Genomic DNA, 14,025 nt, shown 5'->3' with positions numbered 1-14,025 from the left:
CAAAAATCAGATGTAACTATTTTGTGTGTTTCCACCCATGAAAGGATGAGAAAGAAAAATTGCTTCTGAATGTTCTGTTATCCCCCTAGTCCGGAATAATAGTGTACTTCACTTTCAGTGCTATGTGGCAGAAGTGGTGCACAAAGCACACCTAATTAATAAAGTCCCATCTGGCGCTTTTATCTGCGTTGACCAGATTCATTTTCTTTGCACTGGGTTTTCAGAAAGTGAGTACATCTTTACATTGGTGTAGGATAGTGCTTTGTAACTGCTGCAGAATTAGTGATGTCCTTTCCACTCCTTCTTTGTTCCCTAGTGGGCCTGTGGTGGCCCAGCTCTTTCTCCATGATAGTAGCACCTGCGGTAAGAATTATATCTGTCATGGCTTTGATGTTTTCCCTCATATCTTACTAACTGGCGACCTGAATTGTAGTTTTGTCACATGACAGTGTCGTAAGAATAGGAAAAGTAAACACCAGGAGGGGGAGGAAGGGAAGATAGTGCCAACAAAGCAAAATCCCTAAGCGGATATGTCTGTCTGTCTGAGGGGCCCCTCACTGAACAAACAGGAAAAGAGGCCGAAGGTCCCAGAGGAGTCCTGGGTTTTGATCAGTCCTGCTTCCCTTAGTATTTAAATTTTATTTTAAAAATTGTAATAAAATAAAATTGACTTTTGTTTTCTTTCGTGTACAAGTCTTTGAATTTTAACAGATGTACAGATTTAACCACAGTCAGAATACATAAGAGTTCCATTACCCCCAAAAGCCCCCTTGTGCTGTTCCTATCAGTTCAGGTTTTGAAGGAATGCCTTGGTGCTCTGGGGACTGGCATTCTTCCTAAGTAGGGCTCTTTGGTAGGATCCAGAAAGGGGCTGTGGAGGGGCATGGGTATGGCAGAATATGGGCAGCCCCCAGTTCTTCCCAAGAGGCCTGGAGTGTACTCAGGTGGGCTGGAGGCCTCTCCCTAGGATCTGTGATGGTGTGCCTCCATTCTAGGTCTCATTGCTCATTTTATCACACTTTAGTGTTGCTTATCTTTCTAATGAACTGGAATTTCCTTTTCCTTAAAAAAAAAAAAAAAGTCTGTATGATGATGGTTGTAGGTATTCATGGGTTTTGTAATTATATTTCAGGACTTCCCCCATCTGTCTTAACTATTCAAGCTTCCTGCCTATTGTCCTGTGGCTTTCCAGGACTAGTTGGGGGTGGGGTGGGGTGGGGTGGTGGTAAGTTCCTCAGGGCAACTGGCACACATCCATAAGGAACAGCATGGGGTACCTAGCCCTGGAAAAGGGAGAACCTGCTCTACCCTAGAGGCAGGTAGGGGAGAGTCTGCACCTCAGAAAGAAATTGGCTCTTGGGTCTTATTTGGCCTCCTCCATTTGATTGTATTTCCTGTGAAGAATTTGTATCTGACTGAGTTTATTCCTGTAAGGTCAGTTGAAGTAGGGACTGCTGTGGTAGATTTGGCCAGGAAGCCTTTGGGGAGAGATCCCTTGAGAGATCTGAAGGTTGTACCTCTTCTTTGAGATTGTGTTTACAGATCATTGAGTAGATTCATCATGCCATGTACCACTCATGACTAGGTCTTCATTGACCTCCTGAGTATTCATTGAAAAACCATTTATTGCGGGCCTAACACGTGCAGGTGCTGTGTTAGGGATGTTACTTTTCCTGCCTCTAACTTAGAATCTAATAATTAGAGAGGTTCCACCTGGGTGTTGTTTTTTTGGTAGTGGGCTTTTGAGGGGGGAGGGTTGTTCCTTTAAAATAAAAATTCTTGAAGTGTGGTGCCCTGAAGGTCGGGGGTGGGGTGGGGTGGCCATACCTTCTGTTTGTCCAAGGCAGTTCTGGTTTACACCTGTTGTCCTAGCATACTTATGACTAGTGCCTCATTCATTATCAAGTGTCATGTTTGGTTGATAAATTAATATGGTCACCCCAGTGAAGGGGGAAAGGCGGGAACGGTGATTGCTTGCTCAGCCGCTAGTGGGTGTTTTTGGTGGAGTCCATCTGTTGTTTGGGCTTCTCCCACGCTGTCAGGGCCACACCCGTTTGTTTCACATGCCCAAGAGATAACAACTGTGCATTTGTTAGCTATAGCATGGTACTTAACTTACCGTAACAGGGGCCCCAGGGTGCTGGTGTTTGGGGGCTTTTTATTTTTTATTGAGAATGTGGGTTTTGTTGGTACATACCAGAGTCTTTCTGGTTATTCTTCATGGGGCCATCATTGCAGTTATTCTGAATTCTGTAGAGGAGATTATAAGATATGGGTGCTCAGGCCCCAGTCCTGGGATTTTGACCCGGGTGAGTCCCAAAATGTGTATTATAAAACAAAAACATCCAACAACAACAACAACAGCAAAAATGGTGACTGATCGTCACCTAGGGTTGAAGAACCACTGCTCTGGTCTCTGATGGGGACACTTGGCCCATGCCGGTACATACATATGTGAGTATTCTGGGGAATGAAGGCTGTGGGGATTGTTGGAGATTTCCTGCTGGCCCCCTGCGTAGCCTCTTAGTTCAGCTCTATACCTTGTTTCCATGGGTCTAGGGACCCAGTTTTAACAAATATATATTTTTAAAAGATTTATTTATTTATTTATTTATTTGAGAGAGAGTGTAAGTGAGAGAGATTATGGAGGGAGAGGGAGAAGCAGACTCACTGCTGTGCAGAGAGCCCGATGTGGGGCTTGATCCCAGGACCCCGGGATCATGACCTGAGCCGAAGGCAGCTGCCTAACCATCTGAGCCACCCAGGTGCCCCTAACAAATCTATTTTTTAAGAGAAATGTAAAACTTAAAAATCTGGGTTTTAGAAATGTGTAGCCTCTTCATTTTTGGAAATTTCAGTTTTGAAAAAATGGATAAAAAGCACCCTCTGCCCACTATAGGAAATGTGATGTCCAGATTAGCCAGTGAATTACCAGGGAGAAGAACCTTGCTATATTAGCATCTAGAAAGTGGCTTCAGGTCTTAGAACTCAGAAGAATTGCCTTTATAAGATGCCAGGATAATCTGAAATGGCAGAAACACAACCACAACAGATAACACTCTGAAGCTCTGAATATGGCTCTGGTAATAGACTTTTGTTATTATTCAGCAATCGACTTATGATCTCATAGCCCGAGTAGTCTCTTGCAAATGTTAGTATGCAGTGAAGTGTGCACCATAAACTTAGGGATTTATTTTTCAATTAAAAATCTGTTATCTGCACCCCCACCTCCACCCCCACCCCCCGCATCCTCTGAGTGTTCCCTTACAGTAAGAAGGGAGACTTTGATTTCAGTGCCTGATTAGAAAGTCATAATCAGGTTCTGCCAACAGAGGCCTTAACACTTCAACCTTGAGGTTGGGTTTTGCTGAAAATAAGCTGTGCAGTCAGGTGGAAAATGGAGAAATCTTGCAGCTCTTTTTGGTCCAGAGCCTCTGGTTTTGCCTCTCACAGCCCTTTCTCTCTAACCCAAGCCTGAGCTTTGCAGGAGGGGGAAGTAGGCCATGTTGAGAATGGTTTTGCTTGCCCAGAGGAAAGGTTCTGCTCTAGATGTAGATGTATGCTGGATGGTGCTTGTTTGCACAGAGATATTCTTGGGGCACTGTGTCTGCTGTTGACAGGAAGGAGTGGAACATGTTGCTGTTATTGGAACTTGAATAGAACCACCATGTTGCCTACAAGCCACAGAGGATGCTGTCCTGGCTAAGGTAGTAGGCTAGTGTGGCGTACCCTACGGTGCCTGTGAGTTTTTCTCTGTAAATGAATTCTGGCTCAGAAGGTCCTGCAGGGTAAGTCATTCATCACCTTCTTTGGCTCTCTGCCCAAATGACAGGGTATCAGAGAGGCTTGCCTCCCTGACCACCATAATAAAATAGCAACTGTCCCCATCCTGGCACTCCCTCTCCTCTTCACTCTGCTAGGTTTTCCCCATAGGTTGGTTGGTTGGTTTGTTTTGGTGCATCAGTACCTATTCACAGCAGCGGCAAAAGTATTCACTTGTTTGTTGCTTGTGTCCCCTCTTAGAATAAAGAACACAGACTTTATCTACTTTGTTCACTCTTGTATCCCTGGAATGTGGACCTCAGAGCCATGAATATTTTATAGTGAGATGACCACACTTCTAAGAAGTTAAGTGGCTCATTCAAGGTCATAAATCTGTCTAGTGGCAGAATGAGCAGTTGACTCAGATGATCAGAATTTTTGTGTACTTCTAGTATCTTGGGTTTATCTTGGGAAAGCAAATTTTGGTGTATCCGTGGCTTGAAGAGTTTCAATTCAGTGTTCTCTTTCTAACTACAGTTCTGTAGAGTAATTTTGGATGCCTGTGTCTGTAGGTTGAAGAGAATGACTTCCCTGGAGCAGCACATCCCTTGCTGTTTAGAGTTGATGAGACTTTGTGTCATCAGGGGGTTGTTCAAAGGGAGGGAATGAACCACAGGGAGGAAAGAGTGGCACTGAGCATTTGTCCCACCATCTCAAGTTAAGCGTGCCGAAGGACAGAGTTAATTAGGCAATTACATAGATTTGTGAGTGCTCACGTTCATTTATCCTGGATTTGCTTGGCCAGCACATTATGTGAGGCCATGGCTTCTGATCCCTTAGACGGTTTGGTTTCAAAGTTAGCTTTTTCTACTTTGCATCATTTTTCTGAGTCCTGCCCATTTATACTGATAGTCGCAGGCTTTTTGTAGACCCTAGTAATATTAGACTCCCGCAAGGCAGGCACTGGGTAGGAGATGTCTTGTGCAGGTAGTAGAACTTTGGGGTGGCTCCTTAGGTACCATCAGGTTTCTCAAGGTGCCTTGGTCTTGACAGCTGAGGCTGTGGAATGAGTAAGGGGTTGACCGAAAAGGATTAAGAAGAGTTGAGAGGAGAGGGCTTCCATAAAACAGCCCACTGGAAGTTTCCTCTGCCTGAGGGTGCAGGCAGGGAAGCGACTCGTATGGAGGCACATACCAGCAGCCTCTGACTGAATGCAAGTGCTTCTCACTCACCACTTTCACATGGCGACTTCTGCTGCCAGCTGTCTGTCAGTTACTGAGATGGGAGCAGGTTCTGGAATGCAGACTTTTTGCTTTAAATTGCTGTGGCCTATGAGGAAATGTGCCGATCCAAATCACTGATTCAGGTACCTAGAGCTTTGAAGCCATTCTGCCCTCTTTCTAACTGAATGACCTTTGGCTAGTTTTCCAATCTCCTGGAACCCCACTTCCTTTCCTTCTGTAAAATAGCAATGGTTTTCTTCTTTGTGTAAGGTTGTTGCAAGGACTTCTTGCATTTTGTATTAAAGTACTTCTATATTTTTTAGTGTGCCCCCAAAAAAAATTTTTTTTAGTTACGCACAAAAAATACGTAATATCGAAAACATTTGTGGAAAGAATGAATACAGCGTGTGTTTCTTTACCATCCTTTCCTGTGTGGGGTGGGAGAGGAGGTTTATTTGTTGGTAGGAAAAAGGAAGAAAGGAGGAGACAGAAAAATAGAGGGAAGCATAAATTTCATCACAATTTCACTTTGCCTTTTCATCGAGTTATGTAACGTGATCATTGTGTGGCCTTGTCTTACAGAGCAGTCAGGGAAGGTGGTCAGAATACTGTCTTTATCAGCCCTACTGAGTTTATGTAAGCCCCAGTAAAGTTCCAAAACTGTTTTATTTTATTTACTTATTCACAAAGTCTTTCATTATGATTCTTATTCTGAGAAAGCTGTAATGGGTGCGCACAACTCAAAAAGCAGTTTATATAACTGAGGAAAACTCATCTGTTTTTATAATATGGTTCTTTGTAATAGATAATGATTTTTTAACAAAAGGTGTTTTGGGCAGAGAATTTTCTTTTTCAAATGCTAAGGCAATAGTTCTTCCTATTTTCTATGGAAATATCTTATAAGCTATCAATTATCTTTATTCATTTTGACCAAGTTAAGTTTTAGATGGACATGGTACGAGTTTGCCTGAGCATACTTTGACTTTGAAAACTTGAGGGATTATTTCTGGTAAGCATCATTTCTGGTAAGAGATGCTATCAAATGGATCTCAAAGGGAAATTCTAATGGTGGGTTTTCTCTCAAACCTTTTTTTTTTTTTTTTTTTTAAAGGAAGAATAGGGGAATTATGAGGAATGAATGAAATTCATGAATATGCTTATGGATATGCAGACAAGCATGTTGAGAGTTGGATACAGACTTTGAAAACCAGGAGAACAAGTATGTCAGAGACCACACGAGGGAAGATTTATGCCCTCTACACTGTGTCAGTGCTGAGGACACAGCAGCAGAAGTAGCTGAGGTTCAGAAACTAGGTTATATTTGTATTTAAAAATTGTTCAGGGAGACACAAAGCTGCTTATAGGATGATGTGTATCATAAATATATCTAGGTTCAAGGGCGGTGTTAGTGTCAGCTTCTTGAAATGCTGAGAAAAGGTAAGGAGCAATTTGAAAACCTTCATTGAAAGTTGGGTTGGTGATAAGTAGGAAGGTACCATGGATGGATCAGGAGTCCAGAATGGAATCTGAATGCCCTGCATTGTTTAATCTCTTTGTCTTTTTCTTTCCTATTCCTTTCCTTTCGTTTTCTTTCTCCCTTCCCTTCCATTTTCTCTTTTCAAGTAATCTCTGCACCCAACATGGGACTCGAACTCACGACCCCAAGATCAAGAGTTGCATCCTTTACCGACTGAACCAGCCAGGCACCTCAGTCTCTTGTTTTCTGATTTGTGTCTGAAACTTTTGTTTTTTAACTGTCCAGGCCAATGAGAAGAGCTCGGTTTGAGTGCTTTAGTGATGTGTGAAATGATAAACTTCAATTTTGAAATTATGCCATGGGTAAATACTGAATATCTAGTGTCCTGTGGGTTTTGGGGAGAAACAAAGGAGAGCTTCTTGGTGGGGTAAGGGGTTAGTGATCGGAGGAGAAGGAAGGGAACCCACAAAATTCTGTTTTCATCTTTTATTGTGAGTAAATGGTTAAACATTGTAATAAGCAAGCTTTTTATTCAAATTTACCTGTGTATGATACCTCCTGGAGTCCTATAGGAATTGTGGGAATCCTGGAACTCTTTGGGCTTCGGCACTGTGTCTGCTCTGGCTTCACAGTCTTTGGTGTGGTTTAGCCCTTTTGATTGTTATGCTGTGGTGTAACACTGGGCTCCCCAACTGGTCAGTCACAGGGCTGCAGCTCCCTACTGTTGGCTCTTTCATATCTCCTCATTTGAGAAACTAAGAAGTTAAAACTATATATCAAAAAAAATAAAGACAGAATTCCCTGCTTTGGAGTTAGCTGGTGGTCACCTTACATAATGCCAAGGGAAGGCCAAAGAAAGAGGAGTTCAGATTGAGGATTATGTTAAAGATAAATGTGGATCATTAGTATTGTGATAATTTAAAAAGGAAGTATGGTATATGATGTGGTTTTAAGTAAGAAAATATTTCGGTGTCTAATAGTAAGTAGTTATAGTACATTAATTTGTATGTGTTCTCAAGAGAAAAATTCTCGTTGTATATTTTCTTTGAATAATCTGAATTAATAGACATTAATTACGTTGTGATAGATCTGTATAAGCAGGTTTATGTCTCCGTCTGCCCAAAGATATATCACATTGGAGGGAAACATCTATCAGGACGATGGTAGTTTTGAAATTTGGAAGGTTTGACCTTTAAGGATCGGCCTCCTGCTTTGTAAGCTCATTTAGAGATACCATGCTCAGTCGTGTTGATCTCTGCCTATGGCACTGCTGTACTGCTAGCCCTCCCAGTCAGGATACTGCCCCCTGGGAGGGACCAGGACCTATTGCAGAGGGTTGTGATTATCACCATTTTACAGAGGAAGCAAATGAAGTCCAGAAGAGGTGAAGTAACTGGCCTCAGGTCACCCTCCTAGTGTGTGGTGAAGTTGGGCTTCCAATCTAGAGCTCCTGGCTTCAGTGCCTGCTTTGGGTGCCATTCTTCTGCAGTATTTAAATATCTTACTATGTGAAAGAAAAGGAACTGATTTTTAAATTTTCTTATTTTTTTCCTTAAAAATACGAATAGAAAATTTTATCATGATAATACCAGTCATATAGAAAAGTAGAGAAAGATGAACTCGCCATTTTTTGTAGCTTGAAAGAGTCAACAAATATGAAAATAATGTTTATTATGTGCAGTTTTTGCTGTGAGAGCACTTTAGTAGGGAGTATGTGTTCTAGGAGTTATGTATTGTATCTCCATTGGTCATTTTCTTTTGTCCAATGCTTAGTTAAATTACTGTCAAGAGTATAGTATTTTAATGTATCTTGACAGAGTCATGCAATCAAATTTCAGTTCTAGCATTACCACATTTTACTACTTAGCTGTTGAATGTAGTATACCATATCTCATAGTGGCTAATAACTTTATACATATATTTGCATACAGTAAAGGATTGGTGTTTGTTATGTTATTAGACATTCTTTTTTTTTTCCCCTTCTTTAATTAATTTATTTATTTTTTTCAGCGTAACAGTATTCATTGTTTTTGCACAACACCCAGTGCTCCATGCAATACGTGCCCTCCCTATTACCCACCACCTGGTTCCCCCAACCTCCCACCCCCGCCCCTTCAAAACCCTCAGGTTGTTTTTTATTAGACATTCTTTTGTTATTTTAAACTAAAATTGCTGAATCTGAAGTCATTTGAGTTTTTCAGATAATTAGGGGGCAAGGCAGTTGTGTATTTAATGTTGGCGATAGCTTGTTTATAGAATCCCAAATCTCTTGTTTTAGATGCTTCGATTTGAAGAGTTTCCAGTGCATTTTCTTTTACAATTAATGTAAGAATAGATATGCTGATTTTTTTTTTTTGTCCTTTGTGTTTTCTGAATGCTTACTATTGGTGCTTTTTAAATTTTCTAGTTTCCCTCTTAAAATAATGATTCCTCATACTTGATACTGTAATCTAGCTGCTGGCTCACATGTATACCATACCACGGGGCTATTGCCTCCTTGGAAAGGGGCACTGTCCTTTTTAAAGCAGCCTTGCTAGGTGTCTTTAAAAAGCAGCTGCCCTTTCTTCCCTCCTGACCCACTGCCCAGCCAAATCCCTCCCTGTCTTTGAAGGAATTACACATAAGCTGTCATGGCATTATTTCTTTTCTTGCCCCTTTCATGTATGTGTCCATCCAAATGGTCTCCACTTCTCAGCATAAAGGTGCTTTTTGCTACGGTGCTGCCTCACCTAACTGGAGCTTGCTTGCTCTCTGGCCAGCAAGCTCCCCCACCCCCAACCCCTGCCAAATCTGTTCTGGAACACAGCTGAAAATGACAGAACAAGCCTGCAAAACCCACATGACTGGGCCCTTTCTTTGTAGGAGTCAGAATATTACCACCTTATGTAATGTTTCCTGAGGCTGTCGCATAATTGCAAGGACAGGTTAGTAATTGATGTTCATCATGATTTCCCCGAGCCACTAAGAAAAGTAACTTCAGTGTACTCAAGATTTCAGGGTTTGGAAAGATTTCCATCCAGACTGGGCTTTTAAAGAAAAAAGGTGTATGCATCAAAACCACTCATTTATTGGGGAGTGGGCAGTAGATAACAGTTTTTCATGCTATTTATTTTTATTGTAATTCTTAGTAGAAGTTAAATCTGTACATTCTCTGCTACTGAGGCATACTTGTCCTTAAAGGGAGTGTTGTTCCAGGTAAGATAGCTCCAGCCTAAGAAAGGCATAATTCTGTATTGAGGTCTTTAATTTTAAACTCTTGAGGGAAAGAAGCACTCTTTTTATTAAATTGCAAGTCTGGACTGATCTAACACTCATATATTCCTCTGCTTTCTCTGTCTTCCTGCTTATCCACAGCCCTGATCATGGAAGGGAGGAAGAGGCAGATAAGCAGATGTTGACTGTAATGAGAAATATTAGTAACAAGGATGAAATGTGCAAAAATATGAACCTGCTTACTTCATACTTGTTTGGGCTGTGGAGGAGTGTGATAGGTGTGGGTAGCGTCATGTTGCCATTATTCCTGCTCTGTTCTAAGGAGGTGTTCAGAAGACTGAGGTATTTCCTGAAGTGCTCTGAGCTGTCTCTCTCAAGTTAATTATGTGCTTCCTTATCTTAAATGGCTTATGGAGTGCTGTCTGGGTAATATGCCTCTTCTCTTTGGTTGAGTTTTGGAATTTTCGTATACACTTCCTAGAAAAGAGCACTCAGGAGTTGGGAGACCGTGGTTTTGGGTTTATTGTGCAGAACCTGTGAAGCTGGTCTTTGCCTTTGGGTGGATTGATGTGGGATGTTAGAAAGAGCGGTCAGCGGGTTACCCAGTGCTGAGCTCATGCCATTCACCCCATGGTCATGTAGGTTCATATTTGTCCTTTAAAATAAGGAAATATAAGGGGGAGCACATTGGAATTAAAAAAAAAGTTTCATCTTTATTAGGGCAGTTTCAGGTTCATAGCAAAATTGAGAGGAAGATAACTGAGATTTCTATATACCCCTTGTTTCCACATGTGCATAACCTTTCCCATTATGACATCCCCCACCAGAGTGGCACATTTTGTATGATTGATGAATCTATGTTGACATGTTGTAATCAATTAGAGTCCATAGTTTACATTAGGGTTGCTCTTGGTGTTGTGGGTTTGGACAGATGTATAGTGACCTGTACCTATCAATATGGTAGAGCACAGAGTAGGTTAACTTCCCTGAAAATCCCCTGTGCTCCGCTTGTTCACCCTCCCTCCCCTGTTGAAATTTTTAAGTTGAACTATGTGTGATGTGATAAGAAATCCTGGGGAGAAACTTGGTACACCAGGGGCATAGTCCCACTAGTGTGTGTCCTTCCTGCTCTCTGGGCATACTTTCTTGGCTATAAAATCAGCTGTTTTGTTAACTAGGCTTGCCTATCCTTTTAGCTCCTGATCGTTTCAGGACATAAGTTCTTTGTTTTTATTATAAACATAATTGACATTTCTTAGAACTCACATGTTATAAATCTAACCTTCACATAGCAAAACCCCCAGCTAAGACAATGAGTATATATGTTACAGTAAATAAATACTGTGTCGTCCAAAAAGGATATGAGAGCTTGAGTTTGGGCTTTTTAATACAAGCTTGGAAAAGTGATTTCCAAACTTCAGAATGCAGAAGAATCACTAGAGACTGGCTTAAAAAGTCCTGGAATCCTATACCCCACTTAATGGAATTCTCTTGTGTGGGTCTGGGATGGAGCCTGGAAATCTGTACATCATGGGTGGAAGTGAGTGATTTTTGTAATTGAATTTGACATACTTAATAGAAATATTTAACATCTCTCTCTTCCCATAGTAAATCCCTTATTTCTAAAATATTACATCTGCAAACCAAAAAAACACCACTAAAAAAAATCATTAAGATCAAGTAACAGCTCCCAGGTTGGATGGGAATGAGGAGCAGCTGGTCGTTGCCCATTTTGTGGCAGGCGCACACATCACCCCATGATGGAATGCCCTGCCCTCTTCTGACTACGTGGGAGACTGGCACCTTCTTGGTTGGGTGCAGAGTAGAAAGAGCTCTTTTTGTCCTTACATGTTTGGAGAGAAGTGATGCAGTTTTGTGACAGATCTTCTAGTCCTGGTGAGTTGCTGAGTTCTCCGCCTTCCTCCCGGCCGGTTGATACCTGCCTAAACTGTTCCTTTCTGGGATTCGGTAAGGAGTATTTGCAGTTTAGACCTCAAGGGATCCACGTCTTGTCCTTTGATGATCTTCGAGAGCATCAGAGCAACCCTTAAAGGTCCTGCTATAGCCTCCATGGTGGGTCTACACTATTAGCCTCACAATGATGGTCTCTTTAACAACACCTTTTTGCACCTTGTGCTAGAGCAGAGCAATTGCTCTCACGCTGTCTTAAGTGTTTCTGCTCCAGAGTACAGTGTTTCTCTGTCACCATGTCAGTGCCCCTTCTTGTGGATTTTTTTTATGTCCCTCTAAATTATAAACTTCCGGAGGACTGATGGGGTGTTTTATATTTCCCCTGGCAGCTTAGGGGATGTCCTGGGCACTAGTTAAATATAGACAGTCTTCAGTTTACTGAATTTTGGTGTTGGTGGGTTTTTCTGTTAAGCAAATGGAAAACCAGTATCAGGAAGTTAATCTCTGAAGTTTTTGTTTCAGGTTAAAGTCAGCAGAAAGGAGAAGCATTCTGATCTCCAGTATTTATTGAAAGAAAATTCATGGTGAGATAATGAAGGAACAGACAAGCCCATTACCAGTTTCAGAAAGCCAAGAATGAGGGGCTTGAATGTGTTCACATATGCCTTCAGATTTCCTAAAGAATTCCTTCAGGATATTCTTTCATTGACTTTTCTGATTTATCATAGGAGAGGAAAGTCCAGGGATTGAGAGTAAGTTTTTATTATTGGTTACTGCATTTCCATGTTTGATTATAACCACTTAAAATATTTATGTTATAGAATAGTATACTCAGCAGCTCCTATATAAGTTGGTTTAATGGGAGGTTTGTGGTCATTTCTATTTTAAAGTTTACAGCACTTAACTGCATAATCCTCTCAAAGCTTCAGTTTCTCTATCTATGAAATGGGGACATTGGTACATACGTTGGGTTATTTCAGGAGTAAATGAAAGTACACAGAAAGTCCTTTGGTCACTACATGCCCCAAAAGTAGGGACCTTCTGGGACCTTGTGTTCTGTTCTTATAGTCCTATCTCTAATACTAGAATGCTTCCCGGGTATCACAAGGGTCATGCTTGCTAGAGTTCAGGCTGTAAGCGTATACCCCTCTGGATTGTTGAGAGAAAAAGATATTTGTTGTTCCTGAATTGTTTACTTACCTTGCAAAGTTTCATAAATTTAATAGAGTTTTCTTCTCTAATAGTCTGTCTATTCTCTCAGTTCAAATGAGTACAAAAGCTTTATGATTCTGTGAAGAAAGGTCAGAGTTAAGTAGGAAACTCTGAGTGCAGAAAAGGAGCTGCTAAGTTACAGTACACGTCCTTGTTCAGGTACGAGATGCTGATGCCATACAACGACAAGGGATGATTGTTGTTAAACAGGAGCATGACCATCCCCGAGGAGACAAGTCCTGAGTTAAGGACTTTTTTTCATTTCTTCGATTCATTTGCACCCCCTCTAAGTTTCCTCTTGTGAGTGAGACCATCAGATTTTGCCTTTAAGTAAGCATATGTATTCGTCAGACGTATTTTAATGGCGTTTCTTAGGGATCTAGGTAAAAATTATGTCTCGGGGCGCCTCGGTGGCTCAGTGGGTTAAAGCCTCTGCCTTCTGCTCAGGTCATGATCTCAGGGTCCTGGGATCGAGCCCTGCTCAGCAGAGAGCCTGCTTCCCCCCTCTCTACCTGCCTCTCTGCCTACTTGTGATCTTTTTCTCTCTGTCAAATAAATAAATAAAATCTAAAAAAAAAAAAAAAGATTGTGTAACATGAGTTAGTTACCTGGTAGTTGGTGGTTTGCCGTCTTTTTCCTCTTGGGATTTAAAAGCTTCCCTTGAATATTGTTCCTTCTGCGGCTAGGCTCTTCTTCGTGGATTAGGGACAGGCTCTTAGAGGCAGACAGACAGGCTGCCACAGTGCCCTGCATTTTAAAACCATGGGGGGTGTGTGTGTGTGTGTGTGTGTGTTCTCTTATAACATGTACATAAATGTAATGCATATTTGCAGATGCAAGGTGTCAGTTCTGACTCTGTTAGAAACATGAAGGAGAGGAGCGCCTGGGTGGCTCAGTGGGTTAGAGCCTCTGCCTTCGGCTCAGGTCATGATCCCGGGGTCCTGGGATCGAGCCCCGTATCGGGCTCTCTGCTCGGCGGGGAGCCTGCTTCCCTCTCTCTCTCTGCCTGCCTCTCTGCCTACTTGTGATCTCTGTCTGTCAAATAAATAAATAAAATCTTCCCAAAAAATCAACAGTCCTTACAATCACTGAATAAATTAAAAAAAAAAAAGAAAGAAAAAAGAAACATGAAGGAGAGTTAGAAATTAGGCTTCTCCTTAGCTTGAACATCTGCCAAGAATAGTTTGAGTTTTCCTTTTTAAAAAAGAAACATTCATTTCCCCCATT

General features: G+C 41.5%; 1 protein-coding gene across 50 annotated transcripts in view; it reads left to right on the top strand.

Annotated features, from left to right (window-relative positions):
* The window catches only part of MAP4K4 (mitogen-activated protein kinase kinase kinase kinase 4), a 189,790-nt gene that overhangs the window by 65,592 nt on the left and 110,173 nt on the right, over positions 1-14,025 (top strand). The gene's annotated exons all lie outside the window — the stretch shown is intronic.

Source organism: Meles meles, chromosome 16, assembly GCF_922984935.1.
Source record: "Meles meles chromosome 16, mMelMel3.1 paternal haplotype, whole genome shotgun sequence".
Taxonomy (NCBI): domain Eukaryota; kingdom Metazoa; phylum Chordata; class Mammalia; order Carnivora; family Mustelidae; genus Meles; species Meles meles.
Note: the sequence above shows the minus strand (reverse complement) of the source record. Positions and strands in the feature narration are given on the sequence as shown.